The 24,565-nt window shown below is 45.5% G+C and overlaps 1 protein-coding gene across 1 annotated transcript in view; it reads right to left on the bottom strand.

The window, feature by feature from the left end:
• Positions 1–8,314, bottom strand: part of PIK3R1 (phosphoinositide-3-kinase regulatory subunit 1) — a 91,190-nt gene extending 82,876 nt beyond the window's left edge. Inside the window, exon 1 of the mRNA XM_055124530.1 lies at positions 8,075–8,314. The gene's annotated coding sequence lies outside the window, so the exon portion shown is untranslated. The remainder of the gene's footprint in view (positions 1–8,074) is intronic.
• Positions 8,315–24,565: the final 16,251 nt, after the last annotated feature.

Here is a 24,565-nt window from a genome sequence, read left to right as displayed (position 1 = left end):
AGTGTATTGTTTCGTGTTTTGTTTTTTTTCCTTGGCAACCCCTCACACTGTCACACGGCCCCCCAGGGGGGTCACAACCCACAATTTAAGAAGTAATGCTTCAGATGACCACAAAGAAGTTTCACTCAACATTCTCTCTTTAGGAGGGGGAACATGAGCTGCAGGAGAGTAGCACCTGGCAACAGAAAGGAGGATGCAGCTCTCAGTTCCAGAGCAGTGGCCCCAGAGTCCCGCCCATGCTCTCCCCTCCCCTTCCACCCTCTTTCTTCCCCTCCCTCCCTCCCTTCCTTTAGAAGGGGCCTTCCCCAGTAGTGCTCAGCATCTGGAGGCCACTCCTGGTGCTCCTTTCCCTTAGCAGTGCAGGTCTGACAGTTCAGTGCTTGGGTCCAGCCAAGCTGGGGCTGGGGGGCGGAGAGAGGAAGGGGACAGGAATCCCCAGGGCCACACAAGTGATGCTTGGGAACTGGGTCCGCAGGAAACAGAGATCAAACTCGGGGACTCCCATCAGGAAGACCTTCGCTCGAGCCCTTTGCGCTACATTCCCTGCTCTTAGAGTTCCACTTTCAACACCACAAGGTCTTTCTGCCCAAACTCAGCTCCCTGTCCTGGAGGCACAAGGACAGCCCGGCAGGTCCATGAGCTCAAGGACACGGCCTTCCAGCTTGCACCCTGACCGCTGTGGCTCTCCTGGAATGTCTCTGGCTTACAGGCTGTGCCACAGCCTTCCCCAGAGTGTCCGACTCTTGCACATGCTCCTGCACAGAAAGGAGAGATTCAAACACAGCCGAGAGCCCATCAGACACCGCAGGACGTGGCCAATTCCCTCCCAAAGAGATTTCAAGAAAAGGCTGCCTTGCCAAAGAAGTCCATCAACGAGTGCATAAAAGAATCCTGGGCACATCCCTGCTGGCAGGCTGCCCACTTCTGGAATCCAGCCCATTTCTGCGCTAGGAGCTATAGCTTCTGCCACCTGTAATCTTCCCTGGCATCTGTGTCTGAGCCTCTGCACAGAATCTCCAACAGCTCCACCTAGGGGGCTGTGTGAAGGGGACCCCGGGCCAACTGCAGGACAGCTCCCATCCCTTCCCCCGCAGCTCTCCTGAGATGAGACTGGAAACAGGGGTTACATGCAAATCAAGAGGAGACTGGAGCCCACATTCACAAAACTGCACCCCAAACTTCCTGGCTGTATCTGCCCCTTGAATTATGTCTATCCAGTCCCAACGCAATTACTCACACAGTAAAGGTTTTTAATAGGTAGATAGTATTCACCATTCCCAAATCAATGTTTTCAAAGAATCAAAGTAGTTTTTATACATATAGAATCCAAGCTAACATACACACCAGTTGCAGTAACAAAAGATATTAATGAATAATATCAACAATTAACAAATTAACTTCCTACCCGTATCATAGGCAACAGTTCAAAGAATCCTCTTTGATGCCCACCTTTCCATATTTTTATCTGCGGGGCTGGGGAGGCCACACTCAGCAGCACTCAGAGTTTACCTCAGGCTCTGTGCTCAGGGAATCGAACCTGGCTCAGCCAGGGGCTACACAAATGCCCTACCCACTATACTATCTCTCCACCTCCAGTGTTTTTTTAAAGCATGAATTCTCACTTATTTGGCGTACCACCCTTTTGTCAGGAAGAAAATAATTACTCAGCACCCCTCTGGAAATCTGCCTTAAGTCAACAAAGGTAACCCCCTCTTACAGCCCAGGCTACTTGCAACCCCATTCCCCTGCATTCTAGCACCCAGCCCCTAAGGAGTGGTAGCCCCCACCTTGGAACTCACTGTTTTCAAGACTACCTACAACAGCAGAGTCACAGCACACGTTTGCTATGAAAACAAGCCACTTCCTTTCTGTTCTTCAAGCTAGAACCGTTCCCGAGGGCCAGGGGCAGATGGTCCATGCCTCACAGATGTGAGCCCCCGGGTTCTATCTCTGGATCCAGGATAGGGTGGAGAGGAGCTGTCATTTCAATCCTTGACTTAATGTATACCCCCTTGAACATTCTGACGTAACTCTCCGACCCACCCGCTTTCTGGCAAATAACCATGCAAAGCTCCTCGACAAGCTTTCCGACCTGATCTGACTTGCTCACTCCACTTTCAAAAAGAGCAGAGATTTAGTAAACTTGGTGGCGAAAGTAGGAATAAAGGGGAACTTAAGCTATGTTTGAGATATACTAGCACCTACCTATCTAGCTGATGTAATTTTATCCCACAATGAAATGAGCAGTTTAGAAGAGGTGGGGGAGTCAAAAACTGAGCCTTTCGTTCAGATAAGAGCTTGGGTGGGTGGAAGGAGGGAGGGAGGGGTCCTGGGTCTCTTTACGTTCTATCCTCTGTCAGAGTCTAGGGCAAGCAAGCCCCCGATCTCAATTCCCGCTGTCTTCCAACAAATTATTTTTAAAACTTGCCATTTTTAAATCTGGTGTCATGTAATTCATAAAAATGAGTTAAAATGCCAGTGAAAATCAGCTATGGTCTTCTTGGAAATACGACAGTTCCTAATTGTCATACCATGGGCTCAGGGTCAATTTTATGGCAGGTGAGTTCTATTCCAGTTAAAATAAAAACAATGGGCACAGAGGGTGGCCTGAATCACAGACAACCCTGATTTTCACACAGAGCAAGAATGTGTAGCCTGCGGCCAGCCACACTCAGGGCTGAGTCTGTACCCAGCGGAGAAGATGGGGTGTGCTGCACCACTTTACGGACTGGGTTTAAGGTCGGGACAAGGCGAAACAACAAGGCCGGCGAAAAGCCAAGTGTGAGATGATCAAGCACCGAAGGGAAGACAGCCTACTCTCCACTCTGACCGGCATCCTGGCACAAAGACGCTCACTCTGTAGCTTTGAACCTGAAAAACAAGGACCAGCAACCTCAGAAGGCGGTGGAACTGACCCTTCTGTTTCTCTCTGTGATCCCAGGTAGGCAGCCCAGAGGCGGTGGCCAGACAGAGGGAGGATGGAAGCAAATGATCACAAATGTCCTTCCTTCTTGTGTAAACGTGATGCTTCTCTGCATAAATGTAAATGATGGAGCTAGAGAGACAGTACAATGGGAAGGGTGCTTGCCTTCCCACCAAGGTTTGATCCCCTGCATCCCAAATGGTCCTCGAAGCCTACCAGAAGTGATCCCTCAGTGCAGAGCCAGGATAAGCCCTAAACACGGCCAGGTGTGCCCCAACACCCCCCCCCACCACCACCACCTCTCAAACAAAAAACAAATCTTAACAAGAAGTTGGGGCACTGGGCCAAAACTCAACTTCAGTGCCTAGATACTGGGACACCTCTCTGAGGTACAACTGTGTCAGCTGCGAAACAGATATAAAAAGCAAACTTACACTTCGTAGGGTTACTATGAGGATTAAGAAAAATTACATATACAAAGCTCTGAGATGCCTGATATTTACAGCTTGATATAATTAACCCTGACACTGTGTCTACTAACAGTCAGGCATTGTTTTCAGAGTGGTGCACACACTGGCACACACCGAATCCCTCCGACCACTCCTGGTACAATTATTATCCCCATTTTACAGATGAAAAAATAAAGGACAGACATACCAAATAATCTGCCAAAAGTTACTAAAGTAGTGAACTGCAGCACTGATATTCTTCTTGTTGACCTGGCTGTGACTATTATTGCCAGGAGTTTTGAATACCACTTCAGGTCTTTTAATACAATCAGATTTAAAACAGGAACAGATAAAAATACTATGAAACAAAACAGGAACAGATAAGTGCTGAGGCTTTTCTTTCACACCCCCATTAAATGCTACACAAACAGTTCTCATGGATCCAGGGGCTAGCCAAAATAAAATTCTCTGCTGTCTCCATTCCTTCTCAATGTAAATTGATAGAGAGATAAAGGCTGCCTGGGGACTTTGCCCATCTATTTCTCTCCCCAGCAGAGGGAGAGGGCGGCTCACAGAACTGGGCAGGGGAGACCTGGGAGGGGCCCAGGGAGTGTGTGTGAGAGGGGACAAAATTCCTGTGCGAAGGGGCTTGGAGGCTGCTGTCTAGCTGCCTGCAGTCAGATGACAGCCCCTAATGCAATCCTCCAGGAACGAAGAGCAGCTGCCCTCAAGTTACAGCTCCAGCTCCTGGATCCATGCGTCAAGGACCCTCCAGGACCTCCCAGCTCCACAAGGCAGGCAAGGAGCCCAGAAGAGAGGCACACTGCTCAGTGACCACTCGGCCACGCGCCTCACTCTCAGGGCCGATGCCTGCAACTTCAACACTCTGAGTGATCTTTACCCTGAAAACTATTGTGAGGACAGGTGCCTGTGGGTTATGTATTTGATTTACTTTAAGGAAAACAAAGCAAGGCAGGCAAAAGTCTCCATAGATGTAAAATTTTCTTTTTCTGCAGTGAAAGCTATATTGTACTCTTTCTATCCTTTCAAAAGACTAAAGCAGGGGAAGAAGATAGTAGAGTGAGAAAGGCTCTTGCCTTGCTGGTGGTAGACCTGGTTCAATCGCAGACACCCCAAATAGTCCCCTGAGCCCCATCAGGCATGGTCATTGAGCACAGAGCCAGGAGTAAGCCCTGAGCACTGCACCACCAGATGTGGTCCCCAAACCAACCAACCAAACAAAAAAAACTCAACAGGCCAAGTAGACAAGTTCTGGAGCAATTACAGTCTACTTTTTTTTTTCAGTTCATTTGGCATAATGTACATGAAATGACTTTTAAGCACCACCATTTAAGACAGTAATTCCAATAAGCGCATTGCAGAATCAAGTAATCACACTGTGTGGAGGTCAAGGCAAGGGAAAAAGTAATAAATTCAAGAATAGTTTTCAATGAATCACAACATAAGCATTTTACTAAAAACTGTGACAAAATTTATTGCATGTTCTAAGATTAAAAACTGAATTAAACTCTCCTGCCAATGGCAAGCAGTTGTCATCTTAGGTTTCCACCGAAACTAAGATGTGCCATTCAGTTGATTTTAGAAACCAATACCTCCAAAAGTGGACTTTTTCTAAAATGTATAAATACCCCCCAAAAACTTTCTAATTTCTTCTGCATTGAGAAAGTTTCAATTGTGAAAGAACTGAAAGCCAAACAAAAACTTAATCTCAGCTTTTTCTATATTCTGACTATAAAATATTTTTAAAATCCTCTTATTCAACCATCTCCTTATTCAATTAACACATTTGGAAAATGATATAAAGCAAAAACAATGAAAACTGAGATAAAATATCCAAGAATATGTAGACAATCTTTCAGAGTAGATGACATTTTAGAAGCGCCCCCGGAGTTAACAGGGGGTGGGTGGGTGGAGAGGGAGGTAAAAATGGCCAACATACCAGTCAGAATAATTACTAAACATTCATGGAGAAAAATGAATTAAAAGTATGACAACACTTAACAGCACAAAAGTTGGGTATGTAAGAGTAAACTTACATTTAAGACATAATGAACCCTTCAAAAATCAGGTTAAGTGTATACAGTGTATACAAAAATCAGGTTAAGTGTAAAACGTATACAGACTACCAATCACCACTGTCAATAACCAAAATAAGTATTACCCATAACTTTCGTATCACTTCTGTTTCCTATGGTCATTTTATGCTGCAGATATGGTATCTTAATAATAATAATAATAATTTTTTAAGCCAAGAAAGACTACAAAACTCTTTCAGAGGGAAGAGTAATATGCCCCTCTCCATCCCGTGACAATCAGGATGTGAAAAAGACATGTGATTATCATTTTACAAAAGCAGATAAAATAGCAGATAGTGGTGCATATAATGCAGAGTTGTTATGCACCAGACAGGAACAAGAACCAAATCAAGATGAAAGTCAAAAGCAAGCATGCATCTGGTGGTGACTTTGAAAGTCACCACCAGATACAAAACTTTCTCCCAGTCATAAAATTCTATATTCTATACAAAAAAAATGAGTATGACTCTCCGATACCAACCTGCAACTGATAAAGAACCAGACAAGGCAAGGAAGGCACCTCACCACTGGCCTGTTCAGTTTAAGTATCATTCGGAACCAAGTACACCTTACCGAACACTAAGGACTGGGGGTTAAAAAAAAAAGTACTTTTTTTTGTAGTGCCCACTCAAGTCCCTAGCAAAATCAAAATCAACCACTTTCACTGTTCCAGAACAGTGTAACATATCACAAAACAATACAGCTGGGGGGCCTTCCTCCTCTTTTTCTCCAGGCCAAAGGATGTTTGTAGCCTTCTTCCTGCACAGAACTCACCAAATTCCCAATGATTTATACACTCTGAAAATGTATTACTCAGATAGGAACCTGGCTGGCCTAGGCGCCAATACCTAACCTTCACAAAAGTTGCCAAAATGCAATGATGGAAATATTTGAAAAATACAACTTTACCAAAAGTCAGAGTCAATAAATTTTCTGAACCTTCCGCCTAGGAACTAAAAGACTGGAAAACTCGACACACTGAAATATATGACAATTGCGCGCTGCGTTGGAAACCCGGAATTGCTTTACCCATGGATTTGCTTTACCCATTCGTACTTCGCTCTGAATGACAAAGAGGAAGACGAGGACGCCCCCCAACACACACACACACACACACACACAAACACACACACACACACTCACTCACTCACTACCCCTCCCTCTACTAAATTCATTTTTCAAAAGAGAGAGTGAGAGGAGAGAGAGACAAGAGTGTTAAACTCAAGACTCCAACAGCGCCGCTACCCCACCTGGACTTAACGGCGGAGGTGAGATCTTTCATAGTAACAGCTCCCGGACAAAAAATAAGAATGTGCCCAAACCCAGTTCGCGCACACTGAGCACCCAACATGCAACAGCCAGGTCGCGCACACCCTTGCATTTCAAGCTCCGGTTCTGGTTATCAAAGTATATTTCTGGCCTGGGGTCGCTTAGCCTGAACTGTTCGGTTCTCTTTGTCTTCTCATCTGTGTGGGGCACTTTCTGGCCTTGGGAAGTGAGTGTGAAAGCTGCGGTTTCCAGACAACACCCCCCCACCCCCGCCCCAACCTCCCTCTATAGGAGCTCGGGGTGGTTTTGTGTTGGGTTTTTTGGTTTTTTTGCACGTTTTTCTTGCTCTCCGCGACCGGCTCCATATTGCTGGGCAGGTCCCGCCAGTCTGGTCCCGCGTTACAAAACACACTCACACACACACACGCACACACACACACAAACCCTGGATTTCCGGGCGGTTCCACAAGATCCCATGAAATGTGGTTCCAACAACCTGCCCCGCGCCCGCGGGGCGAGAGAGAGCCCCGGCGACCCGGGGCCCGCAGCACACTTCCCCCACCCCGGAAGAGGAGGGAGGTCAACTCCGGAGGGCGGGGGCTGGGGGCGAGCGCCGGGGACCCCCCGTCGCCCCGCCCGCCCCGGGGAAGTGCCCGGGCACCGACCCTGGCTGCAGCTGGCGGGCCGCGGGGGAGCGAGGGGGAGGCGGCGGCCCGAGCGCTCTCGGCCTCGGGTCCTCCAGGGAGAGGCCCAGGCAAACGGCCACCCGGCCACGGGGCGACCCTCAGAAGTGGGCAGTGATCTAAGGCGGGGAGGGGGAAGTGGATGAGGGGGGGAAAATCGAAATCGCCTGCAACTCCGGGGACCAACGCGCCGGCGGCGTGCGGCACCAGCTCGCAGGACCCAGGAAACACGCGCCAGGAGTTGGCCCGGAGCACGCAGGACGCTGGCCACGAGGGGAGCCGGCCGCTGCCCGGCAGGCGAGTGATCCCCGCGACCCGGAGCGCCGGCAATCGGCTCGTTTCACACAAACTCCCCCCCCCCCCCCCCACACACACACCCCTTCCTCCTCACCCCGGCTCGGGGGTGCTGCAGGAGAAGCGGGTTGCCGGTGACAGGAAGAGAGGAAGAGAGCGGCAGCGGCGCACACGCACCGGTCCCCTACCCCTCCGCCGGAGCGCGCACACACACACAGACACGCGCGCACACACGCGCGCGCTCACACACACACACACACACGCAAAGACACACACAGAGAGCAGCGCGCGCGCGCGCGCGCACACACACACACACACACACACACACACACACACAGACCCGCGGCTACCGCTGCCTACCTCCCCCGCCTGCCGGCTTCCTTCCTCTGCTGGACCCGGGCTGCAGTGGCGGCCTCCTACGCGCAGCGCTCCCACGCGCCTCGGACCTGCCTCCTCCGACCGGCCTGCGGCGGATCCCGAGCGCCGCTCGACGCCTTCCAAGCCCGCGCTCTCCGCTGCCCTCGCCGCGGCCCCGGCCGCCTCCAACTCCGCTCCAGCTGCGGGCGACTCCTCTCCGCGCGCCCGCAGCTCGGGCGCCCAGCGCCGCTCCCCGCCCCCGGCCCGCCCCCGCGCTCCCCGCCCCCGAGCCCGCGCCAATCAGCGCGCGCGGCACCGCCCCTCGCGGCCCGGGCGCCGCGCCCTCGGCCGCTGTCACTCAACGCGCCGGCCTGGCTGTGCGGACGGCCGGGAGGCGGAGCTCGGGGCCAGCGCACTCTTCCTGCCGCGGGGCTAGCCTTCCGCCCCCTCAACCAACCCCCCCTGCCCCCCCTCCAGGCCCTCCGGCCCGGCGCGCGGAGGGGGGAGGGGGGTGCCGAGCGCTTCCTCCCAGCGCTATCTGGGTCCGCGCCCGTCGGGGTCGGCCCTGGCTAACTTGCCGGTCCGAGGCTGGGCCGGCTGCTGGGCGTCTCTGGCACCAGAGGCGGCGGGGCTGGGGAAGGTCGAGGACAAGTTCAGACTTTGCTCAGAAGCTGAATCTCTGACGGGGAGTGTCCTGAAACAAACCCCAGCCCCCTTTGGAGCCCCCTCCCCCCTAGGCGTCCCCAGCAGCGTGTCTGGTGGGGTGAGAGAGAGAGAGCGCGCGGGCCCGGATTCCAGGGCTCCCCAAAGCGGGGAGGCCCTGCATGCAATTCCCGGCCTCACCAGCACCACCTCGGGAGTGGGCGGGAAAACCACGCCACTCGGCGCGGCGCCCGGGAGGGAAGGAGGGGTGAAATGGTAAACCCGGGGGACGGGCGCCCGAGTGCCAGCGCTGCGGCCGCTAGGCGCAGGGCGGGTCGGCCCGAAAGGAAGCGGCCGTGGGCGCACGCTAGCGGATCCCCTCCAGTTCCGAGAGGGCCGTGCTAGGAGGCCCGGCCAGGTGGACCCGGGCCCCTCCTGGTGCCAGTGGGCTCGGTGGTGGACACTCACGTGAAAGATCCTGCCTCCAATTTGTTAATAAAGGCAGAGTCTTCAACTCCTAATCGTTTCTTCGGTTGGCTTGGAGAAAAACCCGATGTTGGCTCCAACCACCTTCCACTGATGGGCAAATTGGAACGCCTGCATCTTGCATACAACTTTTGCCCATTAAATCAAGGACGGATGCAGCTGGGTTTTTTTTTTTTCTTAAAAGCTCTTTCCACATTCTTTTTTCTTACAGTTTGGAGTCCTGCACCCGCCCACCCTGCTTGCCTGACGTCCTTTTCTACCGCAGTTTCTTAATTTCCTTGCAAGAATATTACTTTAAAAGACAAAAACACTTATGACTTTGGCCAAACTTTTGCGCTTAGTGATTTGTTCCTGTGCATTGGAAGTGGAGGAGTAGCATCCTGAAATTTATTCACCGTCCTTAGGAAACTATTTTCGTTTTAAAAGGCTTAAGGGAACATTGTAAGGGGAAAGTTCTATAGGTTGTTAGAAGCTACACCCTTCTGTCCTACCAGGTGAAGTAGCAGGATAGGACTGAAAGGTTGTCTGAGCTTTGTAAATGAAAGGTGTCTCACTGGCCCTGTGGCCAAATTAGTTTGGCACAACCAAATAAGCTAAGACATAATTGCTGTGACGTTTACAGTATTTCTTGGGGGAATAGCATTTGAAAAAACTGAAAATGAAAACTTTAGCACTGGTCCTTTTATACTGATGAGTTACTGGAAAGAGACTTATGTATTGCTACATTAAAGTTCTAATCTCCCCAGACCTAAAAATAACATGAAATCCCCCGAGACTCTTTTCTAGTCTTCAGCAATTTGTTAGCAATATAGATTGAATTTGTTTTCATTTTTCCTTCTCATTTAAAACTAGCATTAGTCCAATGTGTGTCCTGTGGGAGACATATATTCATTTTCCATAAATGGAATCATTTGTTTCCTCTGCCTTTAATTGAATCTTTTCCCCTATATCACTATTTGTCCGTCCCCCATAAATTTATATGACATAAGAAAACAAAAATCAACAAACACAATCTAAACATCCAAATAACCTTTTAAATAAGATTCTAGCTGCATTCTCAAAATGGAATGCTTATAGGAACCACATGGAGAGTCCAAAGGAACCTGTAGTTCTTTGGGTCAGTCATACCATTATCTCCTGGAATAAGAAAATAATCTTGTTGGAAATGCCAAATCTCTGCCTCACTGAATCAGGCACATTGGGGTTGGAGCGCAGCATTATGTTTAAATAAGCAGTAAAATGGTCTGAGGCATGTTCAGGTTTGAGAGCTCTTGCTCTAGGATAGGGTTGATAAGCATTGCACACAAATGCTCAAACAACGTCTAAGCTATTGACTGAGAGGTGATGCCACCACCAAATTGCTCAAAATGTCAAAGAATATATACAGATTTTCAGAGGTGTGTCCTATACAATTGGTCACAGTGAAGCTGGTTTGGAAGTCTGACCCAAGGGAGACAATGCCTTGAAAGGTTTTAGTGCCTCCAGTAAACTGAAAAAAAAAGAGAGTCTCAGTAGACTCTCATTTTCTACATCAGTCCTGCTAGTTCAATAACTTAAATGGCAGAATATGTTAACACTACATTGGAAACGTAGGCATCGCCAGGGGCTCAAGGAAGCAGGAAAAAAAAACCCTACAAATGCAAATGCCTTAGGCCTTTCTCAAAAAGAGTTCCCAGGACCAGCATCTTGGAATTTGTTAAAGATGCAGATTCTAGCCCACAGGCCAGGCCTGATGGGTCTCAGCCTGCTATTTAAGGAGATCTCCAGGTGATGGTTATGCAAGTTAAAGTGGGAGATGCTCTCTGTCTTCAACAGGGTCCTCAACTTCGGCTAATTGCAATTTCCTGGGGAGCTTATAAAAATCACAATGCCTCTTCTTATACCACAGCTGGACTGTATTAAAATCTCCTGAGGTGGAATACAGGCACCAGTAGCTTTTACAGTCACTCACAGGGGCGGGAGAGATAGTATAGAGGTAAAGGTGCTTGCTTGGCATGTGATTGATCGACCCTGGTTCTATCCCTAACACTACTAAGAATGTGCACTGCCGAGTGTTCTGCTCCCCCCACAAAAAATAATAATAAAGTTTAAAATAAAATTACATAATTCCAACGTGAAGTAACATTTCAATGTTCTGGAGGCTGCAGTTAAGGAGAGACCACAGGCAAGTCAGCTGGGGAGACAGGCGTCCAAATGGCCCGTCTGAAAAGGAGCTGGTTCTACTAGAGTTTTGCTGGTGGTTGCTAGACCAGAATGTAAACCCAGATTTGTCAGACCTTCCAATTTTAGAGAGTAGCTGAAAATCCAGACTTTTATAGACAATTTCCCAATTATTAAATGCTGGTGATTTATTCAATGTTTTCTAAAACCTGGCCTATGGTTTTACGATTCTGTACATCATAAAATTGTGTGGACCTAAAAAGGGGGGTAAGAAGACACCCAAATAGAGAACTGGCTTGCTTGAACGTGAAACTGTTGATCTAAAGCTCAGGTATTTTAAACCTTCTGTTCTCTACAGCATAAAACATTGCACGAGTTCAATGACCGAGATTTGGCAATGGGTGAGGCACCACAGTTAGAGACCCCAGGGCAAAAACACTGGAAATCTACCTAACACTTCTATTTTTCCCTCTTCTCTACTCTGATAACTGAATTGATTTTTTTTTTTCAAAAAAAGGGGATAAATCACTGTATAATTTAGCTTAACACCTTCCACCTTTGCGAGTTACCCAGTTTAAACCCATATTAAGAGAAACTATATATTTATTAGCTGGAATGCTTCCTAGAAGAATAAGAACTCAGAAGGCTAACAGTATTCTAATTCTCATTTTGTTTTAGAACTTATACAAGCTGTTAACCATCCTGAAGTATTATTTCTTGACTGAAGCCCAAAGAACAAGTCAGAACATATTACCCTATGCTCAAAAATCTCTGGTCCAAAAAAAAAATATCTATGTTCTGAAATCCTTGTCTTTTGTTATTGTTTTAGTTCACATGCTTTGGAAATTATGCAAAATAAATCAACCAGAAGGAGATACAAGAAAATGAGTATTGATCGTTTCAGTTAAATTTTACAGTACCTGTTCTCGAATTCAGCTATAATAAATTGGGACCAAAGAGATAGTACCAGGGTGAAGATGCCTGACTTCACGTAGCTGACCCCTGTTGGATCCTAGCACCACACATTCCCCAACACCACCAGGAGTGGCCTCCAAGCACAGATCTGAAAATAACCCTCAACACTGATGGTGTGATCCAATAAGCTGCCTTCCCACAAAAAATAAAAAATAAGATGTAAAAGCCAGACTTTTAACAAGTTACAATACAATAATATCAGTTGAGTTGATAGAATATGAAATAAAGAAACAAAATTTTGTGTAGTTATTTTCTTGAATACAGCCCTATTTTTGAGTTTGTTTTTTTTTTAATGACTCCAACAGCTAATCAACTTCTTGGTAGAGAGTGGGCTCTCTCGAAGAAAGAAAAATCTGAAGGCTTAAAGGAAACTCAACCCTAAGTTTGGACGTTTGTGACCATTCAACCAAGAAAATGCCAGTGCTGTGTAGACAGAGCCTCAGGGGGTATGAATAAGTCAAAGTCATAATAAGCCTGCTGCGGATCTGAACTACCCTTGCCATACAGCTACAACCTGCTAAACACCCACAGACACCCACAATGGGAAGTTTGCAAAGAAAAAGGCAGCTTGCTTGCTGCCACTGTCTCACCATGGAAGAAATTTGACTGGCAATGGACCACAGACTTCACAGTCACTGTCTGAAACTTGAAAACTTAGAAAATATTGTTTTGGAAAGTGTTTCCTTAAAAAGTGGACACAAAAAGGAATGAACTATAAAAAGGGAGAAACAAGCCAAGACACTGGGTTTCATCAGAATTTTAAAAGTTTTGCTCTCAGAAGACACTGCTACGAAAATAAAAAGTCATGTTTTATGACAAAGTGTTTGTAAACACAGTTGACCCTTCAACAATAAGGGTATGGACTGCTGAAGTCTACTTTGATGTAGATTTTATTATTTCTCTTTCTTATGATATATCAACAAAATTTTTAGTTGACTCAAATATCATAATATGATACACAAAACAAAAGATATGACAATCACTGCTCCTATTAATAAAAGGCCTCAAGTGAACTGCAGCTATTCCAAGTTGAGATTAGGAGGAAGCAAATGTTACACAAGATTTTTAATTGCAGTGGGTAAGGGGTGGGTCTGTGAACCTAATTCTTGAATTGTTCAAAGGTGCACTATACATGCAACACAGGACTTGAAGTATTTAGAATACAATCAAAAATCTCTAAACACAATAATGAAAACCAACAGCACAGTGGGTTTTTTTTTTTTTTAATGAACAACAGATTTGAACTCTTTACCAAAGAAAACACATGGAAGACAGATAAGTTGATGAAATGCAAATTAAAACCATGATGAGAAGAAAATCAAGTAGATCTTCGTAAGCTAATGTATACAGAAGCTCTATAAACAATATTATTCACAGTAACCCTAACCTAGAAGTGACCATCAATCGATGAATGATAAACAAGCTATGGCATATATATATATATATGTATATATATATACAGAGAAATGTTATTTGGTTATGAAAAGGAACAGAGTTCTGATCTATATGATCACATATATGGTCTGTGAACATATTTAGAGAAGATGGTAGTGGAAACGCTTGAGGGAAATTTCATCCTATTCTTGGAAAAGCTTATTGAAGTGTCCCAGGCACCCAGTGGCACACCCGTCCCTGGTGAGCCGAATCTATCCTCCATTTCTGGAACTTTCTCCATGCTACTGTCTATTATGCCCACTCCCTCCTACTCTCTGCTTTTCCTGTATGGAGGTTCAGCATTTAATTCAAAGTCTTTAACAAAGCTTATATATATTTAGCTTTCAGCTTTCAGATCTAGCATCTCATTCTAGCCCTGCCACCTAGAAACTGAAACTCACTCACCTTGTACAGACTTGGTGATGCAAGAGTTTTCCAGCATCATTTATAGATTCTCTTGCCCAGGCCACTTCCAAGTGTTAGTTGTTAACAAAGATTTCTTTCTCTGAGGACCACATTTTTCCCACAGTTCTAGGGTGGCCTTACCTCCAACAAAAGTGACCTTCTAAAATCCATATTGATGTGTTGACACTGAGCTAAAGAAGTGATTTTCAAACAATCTTTAAAAATTATTATCGAGTTGGGAGAGATGTGCTGAAAGTAGACCAAGGACCAAACACGATGACCTCTTTGTATCTGTACTGCAAATCACAATGCCCCAAATTAGAGAGAGTAAGAAAGACTGTACCTGCCACAGAGGCAGAGAGTGGGGTAGGGTGGCGGTGGCGGGTGGGACACTGGGAACAATGGTGGTGGAAAATGTGCACTGGTGGAGGGATGGGTGCTCAAGCATTGTTCAAATGAAATGCAGTCATGCAAGTTTGTAACGATCTCACACTGATCCAATAAAACTTGGAAAAAAAATTATTATTGGAACCCTGCACTGGAAAAGTGACAAGAAGTGTCAATACCATGAGAAGTAACATGTTATATTTCCTTTAGTGGTTCGACTCATTGAAAATTTAGCTGGTTGATAATATCCCGTGACTCTGAGTACTTGCACAAACGAAGGAGAGCCGTTACAGCTGTCTGGGTAAAAGGATCTGCTTCAATATGCTCGTGTTGGCACTGCCAGCATGAAAATTAAGGGCAAAGTCACACCGATAGATAATGAGCCCTTTATCTAGGAAACTGTATGGGACAATCTCACTGTTCAGAAAGTATTTTTCAAAAGAAATCGCAGCCTTTGTTCCCTCCACTGGAGGGGCTCCAGGGCTGTCAGAGCTTCTGACAGAACCTAGCCCGGAGTGTTCAGGCAGCCTCGCAGAATAAAGGAAACACATTATCATCAGCCTCCTCCATCTAGCTTATACCCCCCACCTTTTCTCAGGGTCTTGTCAAGTTGTGTGCAAAGAAAACACTTTCCATCAGGTGAGGCTGTATGCTGACGGTACCAATTTTTCTAAAACTGGTTAGAATCTTTAACACTCAGCATCCGTGTGCGGTGGAGATAGCACCATTCTAACAAGGATTCCCTTTGTTTAGTTATGAATAAAATTCAGTAGAGGGAATAAAGGAAGTTGCCATTTTGGATGGCTTAGAGTTGGTTGGTTGCCCTAATCACTAACACATTGAAAAATACGTATTGCTGTTTTTAAGGAGGCGGCTATGCTTCATGGGATTAATATTGAATTGTTATGTTTAAAAAAGGCATGTGCAAGAATGATTTATATTGAATGCACCAGCCTTGGGTGATAAGCAAAATCTACATCATGGTTTTGATCCTATTTATTCTCTATAAAAATTTAGTTCATAATTGTGGTCATACCCAGCAGTGCTCAGGGGTTCTTCACAGTCCAGTGCTAAGGGATCACTCTTCGCAGTGCTGAGGTACCATGATGCACCAGGGGTTGAACTCAGTCTTCTGCGTGCACATCATTGCTCCGGTTCACTGAGCTCTATCACTTCACCACCATAACTTCCTTCCTAGAAATGAGGAAATAGACTAGGGAGAGCTACCTGCCCTGGATCCTCTGGATGATAAGAAGCAGAACAGAAATCTCCATGGGGCTCTGATTGTCAGACAATCAGACAATCAGAGCCCAGCTGGGCATCGATGCCTCCTACAGCGTCCTAAGCTTCTCCCCCCAATTTGGTGCTATGCCACTTCAGTGACTTTCAGTCTAGCACCAGGATTACCCACTGATCTACTGTCTTCACAATGCTCTGAAAGCTCCCCCCAAAGATCTGGACTGATCACAGAATTTCACACCTCTTGGATCATTCCTTTCCTCTCCCGCCTTGAGTGATCTTGATTGATAGAACCTTTGATTCTAGTTTAAAGAATTATGTTTCAGAAAAGAAAACCACCTCCCAGAAAAGTTAAGGACGGCTTCTATGTTCCAAAATTAGTTGGTGTTCTAAGCTAGCTAGCAACTGAGTCGTAACAAGACCCTGAGTCTCCTAATTCTAAGCACAGGACCCTCTCTTGTAGCCCCTGGCCTCGCCGGCATCATTTGGGCTTTAGTAATGGTAAATAAAAACCTGGTAAATACTTGCCAAATCTAATAAACACCATTGATCTATTGGTGAAAAAATACAATTCTTTTACATTATAGGCTTGTCAACAATGCCCTTGTAAAAGGTTAATAATCTTGTGCATAATTTAGACATTGTGCGATATGAAAACATAGGAGGAACAGTACAGGTTGAGGATATAAACTAAGGCAAAAATTATTTAAACCTTAAGGGGTTAAGAACACATGTCTGGCATGTGAGGCCCTGCGTCTGATCCTCTGAGTACTGGTGTGTGGCCCTTATTCAAAAACATTAATTTTGTGTGTGAGCACCACAAGTACAGCGTACAAAGCCCATGAAGCACATGAGAGGAGTGAGCACTGAAGTGCCACTCGGTGAGCACTGCAATTGAAACGTGCACAGGTCTGCAGAAGGTGCAGAGACACTGCAGCTGACAAGTCTGATGCCTGGCAAGCACCATCAGAAAAGGGGTGCCACCCCCAGTGAGCACCACAACCAAGCCAGTGTGTGGGCCCTGGTCACTGCAATGCATCAGCAGAGGGACTGGAGAGGAGGGATTTGTTTTTAAATGTATTCAAATCTGAAATGCTACAAAATACTCGACCACACAATTTTGGGGCAAAAGAATGGTATTTTATTCAGTCACTGAATAAAGTCTTTCCCAAGCCTGATCGTTAATGTTGCCCCCCCCACACCAAGTCCACCAACACCACTACCTTCTTCAGTCTGGGTTGGACCCCATTAAATTGTGTCCTGCTATTTGCCTCATTGAAGGAATCTTCTCCCCCTCCCTAGCTCTATGCAACACTGTCAGCCTAGGCTTCTGCCTAAGACGAGGTCAGTACCATAAGCTTTTCCTCATTTTTTTCTTGAAAGTAGGCTCACTTCTTAAGAGTTTCAACAGTCTACCATACAGTAGGCTACAAGAGCATTTGACTTTTATTGTTGTTTTGTTCTTTTCTTTTCCTTTCTGCTCTGTGTGTGTGTGAGAGAGAGAGAGAGACAGAGAGAGACAGAGAAAGAGAGAGAGAGACAGAGAGAGAAAGAGAGAGAGAGAGACCACACCTAGTGGTGCTCAGGAGCTACTCCTAGCTTCGTGCTCAGGCGACATTCTTGAAAATGCTTAGAGAACCATGCAGTGCCAGGGTTAAAGAGTATTGTTGTTAGATAAATCACACTTTGGTAGGAGATGCAGCTCACTGGTAGGCCTTGCCTGTGTGAGACCTGGATTCGATGCCTGGGAAGGCCTATCATCCAGGTGGAACACTGTAGCCATTAATTGGACCATTAGGTCAAGCTGATATACTGTTGCCCTCATAAGAAGCTCTATCTCTAGCTGTTTATGAGTCCAAGTTCCTAGAGATAGAAACTTCCTTGTAGAGACGGGGCATTCTTCACTTGGCACTTAGCTGGTGAGGGCTTCTGGTGTCTGGGGTGCTGAAGAGATGGCCCATGTTGTAGAGCACAAGCTCTGGCCTGCTCTGCATGTACAGAGTCCTGAGTTTGAGGCCCTGAGAGACCTGCTAGGTGTGACCCCCAAGCATTTCTGGGCCAATCATTGACGGACATGGTACCTATTACTAATAAAAGAAGGGAAAGAAGAGGCTGTTGGGCTGCACTTCTCAGCAACAAACTGCAAGGACCTGGCGTGAAGCTGCAAAGAGGGCCTGTCCTGATAGTCATTAGCACTCCAGGTAATGAACCAAGCATGACATACTAGGAGTGGGTCAGGTTTCATCTCTCCCGTTTGACAGGTAATGAAACAGCGGCACCAAAGGGTTAGGCCGCTAGCGAAGCAGAGTTTTGAATCCAGGCAGCATGCTCTGAACCAGGGATCTGCAAAGAATGGCCCACATGCCATCTCCAGCCCACCAGCTATTTCCCCAAGTCACATTGTCGCTGGCTGTCACGCTCCCACGGCAGGCTGAGTCGTTCCAAAAGAGACTGTCTGGCTCACAAGGCCTATAATATTTACTATCTGGCGCCTCATAAACAAAACAACCTGCTGATCTTTGCTCTCAATTGCACTGGGGAAGATGTCTGTCTCCCTCACATCTTTTAGAAATACAAACACATACGGCAAAGTTCTTGTGTGAGAGAGAAGCCAACGGCCTCAATCAGTGTTTCTCAACCTTATTTTAACTCTGGCCTGTCTCTGATTTTGGTTCCTTCCTGTGTGTTCTCCTGTTCAACTTATAGGTCTGCCAATCTCATTTTGTGTATCCCCATCTATGAAATTCTCCTCCTGGCTGAGACATTGGACTAATGCATGTGCCTGGTATACAGAGGCCCCGAGTTCAATCCCCAGCACTACAGGCTCCCCCAAGTATCACCAGGAGTGACGACAGCGACCTCTGAGCAGTGCTTGGGAGCCCTGCTCACCCCTTCTTCAAAACTGTTGTCTACTGGGGCTGGGGCTGAAATTCTGGTATAGTTCTTGCACGTGTGAGACTCTAGGTTTGATTTATGGCACTGCAAAAAGTAAATCAGCAAATGGAAATGCAAATATATATGAAGGATTTTAGTATTTAGAAGGAAGTTTAGCATATATTTAGTTCCCCCCCACCCCCAATATTTTTTATTTTTTTAATTTGGTTTTGGGGCAACATTCATTCTTCGAGTGGTGCTAGGGATCAAATGCAGGTAAGCAAACATCTTAACACCTATACTATCTCTTCGACCTCTAGTTCCTTTCCATGGTATTAAAAGATGAGGAAACTGAGGACTGAGGATTTGAAAACAGTCCCCCAAGATTAGACTGAATGGTAACAGCAGAACAAGGTTTGGAATCCAAATCCTCAAAACACAGTTTCTACGGTACTTGAGATAAACTTGATCTCCCATCAGCGCTGCAGTAAAGAGGACCTAAAAGCAAGACTAGAATAAATGACAGGGACTAGCCCACAAAAAGCTTCAGGTAAGGGCAGAGAAGTTAAAAAGGGAAGAAACAGTTTGTACCAATAAAGGGGTACAAGAAACCCCAAGTATAATTCACATCCTTCACTGTTTCATGAAGGGCCTCTCAAGCCATATGAAAACTCAGGCCCTTTGCTCTCCATAAAATAATGCAAATTATCTATTGCTCACTTGAGAACAGATAGTTTTTGTTTTATTTTATTTTGGGGGGAGTTATTTTGGGGGCCACACCTGGGGGTTTTCAGGGATTACTATCAGCTCAGTACTTAGAGAAGTACTGACACAAGGATTAAACACAAAGCTCCCAAGTACAAAGCATGCACTCCATTACTTTGAGCGAGCGCCCCAGACCTCAGACAGATCATCGTATAACATTGTTAACCTGTATTTGTTCAGTGCTAACTGCATTTAAATTCCTGCAGGGAAAATTTCAAAGGTCATGAATACGTATGTTAAAGTAGAGGGAGCGAGTCTGCAAAACCAGACACACCCTGAGAAATCAGAACGGAAAATACAGGCCTGGTTATTTCTAGTAGTTTTCAGTGACCTTTCCTATGAAAACCCATAAGGGATGGTTTTTGTTAATTTTGGGGGAGAGGGAATACCCCGCTATTACAGTGGCTATTCTAAAGCTTGGTTCTCAGGGCTTTGGGGGGACCATGCAGGTCTGGGGCTCGAGTCTGGGCCCCCTTTATGCAAGGCATGCTCTCCAGCTCTTTGAGCTATCTCCCCTTCTTCATAAGAAAAAATTTTTTAAGATCATCTTTGTCACCAGTAATTTGCAGAACCCTCATTTTATCTTAGAGCTACAAAAGAATAGACTGTCAAAGGCAGCTTCTCCATGACTTGTCATTTAGCATTTTCTTTATTTTATTAAAGGAACAAAGTGCATATTTTTCCAAATGCAGTTGAAATCTCAACTCCTACTCCTTTTAAGACACTGAGGAATCTTAATGTTAATTGAATAAAGAACATGTTAAGTGAGAGTCAAAGGAGGCTAGAACTTGTTATGTAACTTTCTATATGTAGAAATGCAAAGTGTTTAAAACCAGATCATTTCAGAACTAGTGTACTGCTTTGTTGAAAAATCTTCAAATCATATGCAAATGCAAATCTTGTGTCATAAATCACCATTCAATATTACATTTTGAAATTTTGGAAAGTTCAGATGTGGCAGTGGAGAACACCAGAAAGGTAAAATATTTCACAAAACTAGCAGCCCTTCAGTAAGATGTTGTAGTTCACGTCTGAGGTATAATGGAAATTGGGTATTCTTTGCTTTTCCATGACTTGCAGTGCCAAGTTTGAATGCAAAATCCCCTTCAACTATCTTAGAAGCATTCTCCTCCACCACAGGTCAGTGGGGTATATAAGGACCAGTGGAGTGGAAGGGCAATATTCACATCTTACTTCCTGGCTTCAGTTCACTAGTCCAGAAGAGGGTAACTCTGGTTCAATGGGGCCAAAGATTACTTCTTCAGGAATTTTTTTCCTACTGGGAGAGTGAGTGTCCTCTGTCTCTGGTGTCTGATCTCTGAAATTAAAACCCCAAAAGCTCTCATCTGCTTTTAAGCTGACAAGAAAAGTGCAGAAAGCTGGTTTGTGAGTTGAGAAAGAACAAAGCAAATGAGTAGAGAATAGAGGAGAAATACCATAAAGTCATATGCTCAGGACTTTCATTTTTCCTGAAACTCAGCTACAGATTTATCTTTGTTTCCCATGGCATACAAGAAAATGTTCTTTGTGTCTTTGTGCTTAAGTTCAGTGGAGCGTGGTTTCTGTCACTTGGCCCTAAGTGTCTTAAGAAATATGCACCACAAAAATTTTAAGGCGAGGATGGAACAGAAACAATTTTTTTCCAGGAAAGTTTGTATATATACTAAGAAAGTTTATTCCTCCATAAGTATCTTAAGTTACAATTGAAGGCAAATTAATCAGGCCAATAACTTTCAAGTTAATAAGGGCTCAACAGTTTTTGTTGTTGTTAGTTTTAATGCATAATAAGTAGCAAGAACTAGCAAATGACATATTAATGACCCAGAGAAAATAGCCGCAAAGCACAAGATGAAGTGAAAGCAGACGCCACGGGCCCTAACTGAAACCCTGCCTCCATTCTAACCATGTCTGGTTCTAATCCTTATCCCTATCTCAGCAAACAGCACAATGACCCAGCCTTGTTGTGTAAGCAGAACCCTTCCATTCTTTCCTTGTACTGAGTCTATCATTTCATCATTCCACCAGTTCCCCATCATTTAGTCAACTAGAAATCTCTCATATTCATCTCTTTTCTAGATCTCTTAATTTTCATCTTCACTGCTTTTACTCCAATTTACCCTGGCATGACTGAGTACTCACTTAATTGCAATTCCAAGAAAGCTCTTAATCCTAGTACCCCTAATTCTCCAGTCCTAACAAAATCTGATGATGGCATCTTTCTCCCCATAACACGTATAGTACATATCCTCTTGTAAACACTTCATGGTTTCTCATGGATAAAGAGAGATAAGTCTCACCCTGCCCTTGGGTTATATTACCCTAGAAGTTTTATTTATTTAACTTATTTCTGGACCATACTTAACTGTGCTCAGGTCTCTGTGCTCGGGGATCACTGCTGATGGAGATTGCGGTAATATACAGATGCCTGGGATTGGATCCGGGTCTGCCACAGGCAAGGTGCCTTACTTGCTCTGCTATCTCTCTGACTCCCTACACAGAAGCTTTAGAAAGAGTCAGAGAGACAGCTCAATGGACTGAGCACGTACTTTGTGTGTAGGAGGACTGTGCTCCATCCCTGACCCCACATGGTCTCTCAGCACAGAGAGGAGAGTAGCCCCCAAGCACCACTGGGTGTGAACCCTAAATCACTTAGTAAAAAGAATGCCTGTAGATGGATCTCTCTCTAGAACTTAGGATTTGTTCCCGAGTGGGACCCTTTTAGCAGTTGTTGCAATGCTGCCCAGAGAATTCTGATTTGGATCTAGAGGGGGCTGCATTCAAGGCTCAGCCCTGATCGTATTCCACACCCACTCCTCGCCTCCACTCTTGCTTGCTTTCTCTCAGTCCCTCAGAATCGCCACACTCCCACCCACCTGGGGCCTCTGAGGAGGATCTTCCCGTGGATCTCTCCTTGTTCTCCAGATCTGAGTTTGGCACAACTACTTTGGGGAGTGGGAAATTCTGATTTATACTACTTGTCATATAAACAGTACTTGACATTTATGTGCAGTTTTATGATAATCTTGGTCTTCTTCTTTAAATTTATAAGCCCTGTGTGGCAGGAAATCAGCTTGCTTTGCTGATTTCTGTCTCCTGGTCACCAGAATACGTCTAGAAGGGGAGGTACTCTTCACATGCTTATGTCCAAAACCCACTGGATTCATTTAATCCACTCCTACAGATTTCATTTTCTTTTTAAACTTTTTGTATTGTGATTTCATGATTTATAATAGCATTACTATTAACATTTCAAGCATACTCTCCAGTGATGTGCAGTTAATCTGTGTCAAAGGATTTAGCGTATGAAGTGGAACAAAAAAAGCTCCTTCAAGAAATGGTATTTGGAAAAACTGGTTAAATATACACCAAATAATGAAACTGAACCCCTACCTCATGCCATACACAAAAGTTAATTCAAAGCAGATTAAAGACTTCCGTGTGAGACCTGGATCCATAACAGACATAGAGAAAAGCAGAAGTTGATATGATATTGACTTTAGGGTGTCTTCACTAACAAAGAGAACAAAATAAAAAATAAACAAAACATTTCTTCACTACAAGGGAAATATGACAATAACAGACACAAAACTGAATGGGAGGATATATTTGCATATATCTGGCAAAGGGCTAAATTCAAGATCTAGAAAGCACTCTCAAAGCTCAACAGCAAGGAAACCAACAACCCCATCAAAAGTTGGGGAGAAAAGGTAAATAGACATGCTCAGAGAAGATAGCCAGCACATGAAAAGTGTTCATCTTCACTGATTATTAGGGAAATGATGATCAAGAGGCCAAGGAGAGGATGATATTACTGAGCCCACTGCCTGCACAAGCATTACCAATCTTTGACCACTGTCACTGTCACTGTCACTGTCATCCCATTGCTCATCGATTTCCTCGAGCGGGCACCAGTAATGTCTCCATCGTGAGACTTGTTGTTACTGTATTTGGCATATCAAATATGCCAGGGGTAGCTTGCCAGGCTCTGCCATGAGGATGAGATATTCTCGGTAGCTTGCCGGGCTCTCCGGCCCTCTTGGAGCGCCTAGTCAGCTATCTTTGACAAAGGGGGGGGGGAGCGGAAACATGCTGATTTCTGATTGTAACTAATGTGCACCACACTCTGAAGTTTAGATAAACTGCAATTTTATCTAAAATGGTTTGTCTTCCAACGTTAATCACTATAACGTCATTGCTGCGTGGGGATGTATCTGAAGCAGTGCTCTCGTCCCCATGCCCTACAACATAGCAAATCTGTCGTCTTACACATAGATGAAACACATGGAAGACAGAAAGATAGTACAGTGGGTAGGGTGGGTAGGGTCCTTGTCCTGAATTACATATGGTCTTGCTAGCATGGTCTGGGGTCATGCCCAAGCCCAGAGCAAGGAAGAGCCCCTGAGAATTACTGGATACACCCCCTCAAAAATCAAAATGATAAAATATCAAGGCTCTGGATATAGTGCTCAACAGTAGAACACTTATCTTGCAGGTCTGAGGCCCTGGGTATGGTTTCTAGCATTGTCAAAAAGCGAAGGCAAGAGCATTCTCTTACTAGGCAGAGGTAGAAATAAAAGAAGGGGTTCTTTCTTGGGTTAACTAACTGGCTGGTCACTTTAAACCTGTGATTCTGGGGACTAGAGAGAGCACAAGGGGCTAAATGCACGCTTTGCATGCAGGAGGCTTGGCTTCAATCCCTGGCACCATGTACATGGTCATCACTGGGTACGACAATCCAGAACTGAGCCAGTACCAGCCCCGAACACCAAGGAACATAGTTCCTAAGATGCCCGACCCCTGCCGTGTAATTATTGTGCATTACTGTGACATAAGTGAAATACTGTCTTCCTGACCCCAGACAGCCGGGTGCTACGGATGATGCCATTATGTTGCCATGTGCGGTCACCATCTGGAAACACAGCCGATCCCTGTCACAAGGTTAGCCAGGCTGGGCACATCTCTGCTTCCTCACAGGCTTTATGCAAACTACTTTCTAGACTCTGCACAGCCTGGGGAGGTAGCCAGAAACAGGATATAATCTTAAAATAGGAGGAACAGAGTCAGGAGGTTAGTTTTTCTGCCCTGTATCTGAAGACTGCAGCTTGAGTTCCCAGCCTCCTGGAAAGA

The sequence above is a fragment of the Sorex araneus genome, chromosome 1 (assembly GCF_027595985.1).
Source record: "Sorex araneus isolate mSorAra2 chromosome 1, mSorAra2.pri, whole genome shotgun sequence".
Lineage (NCBI taxonomy): Eukaryota > Metazoa > Chordata > Mammalia > Eulipotyphla > Soricidae > Sorex > Sorex araneus.
Note: the sequence above shows the minus strand (reverse complement) of the source record. Positions and strands in the feature narration are given on the sequence as shown.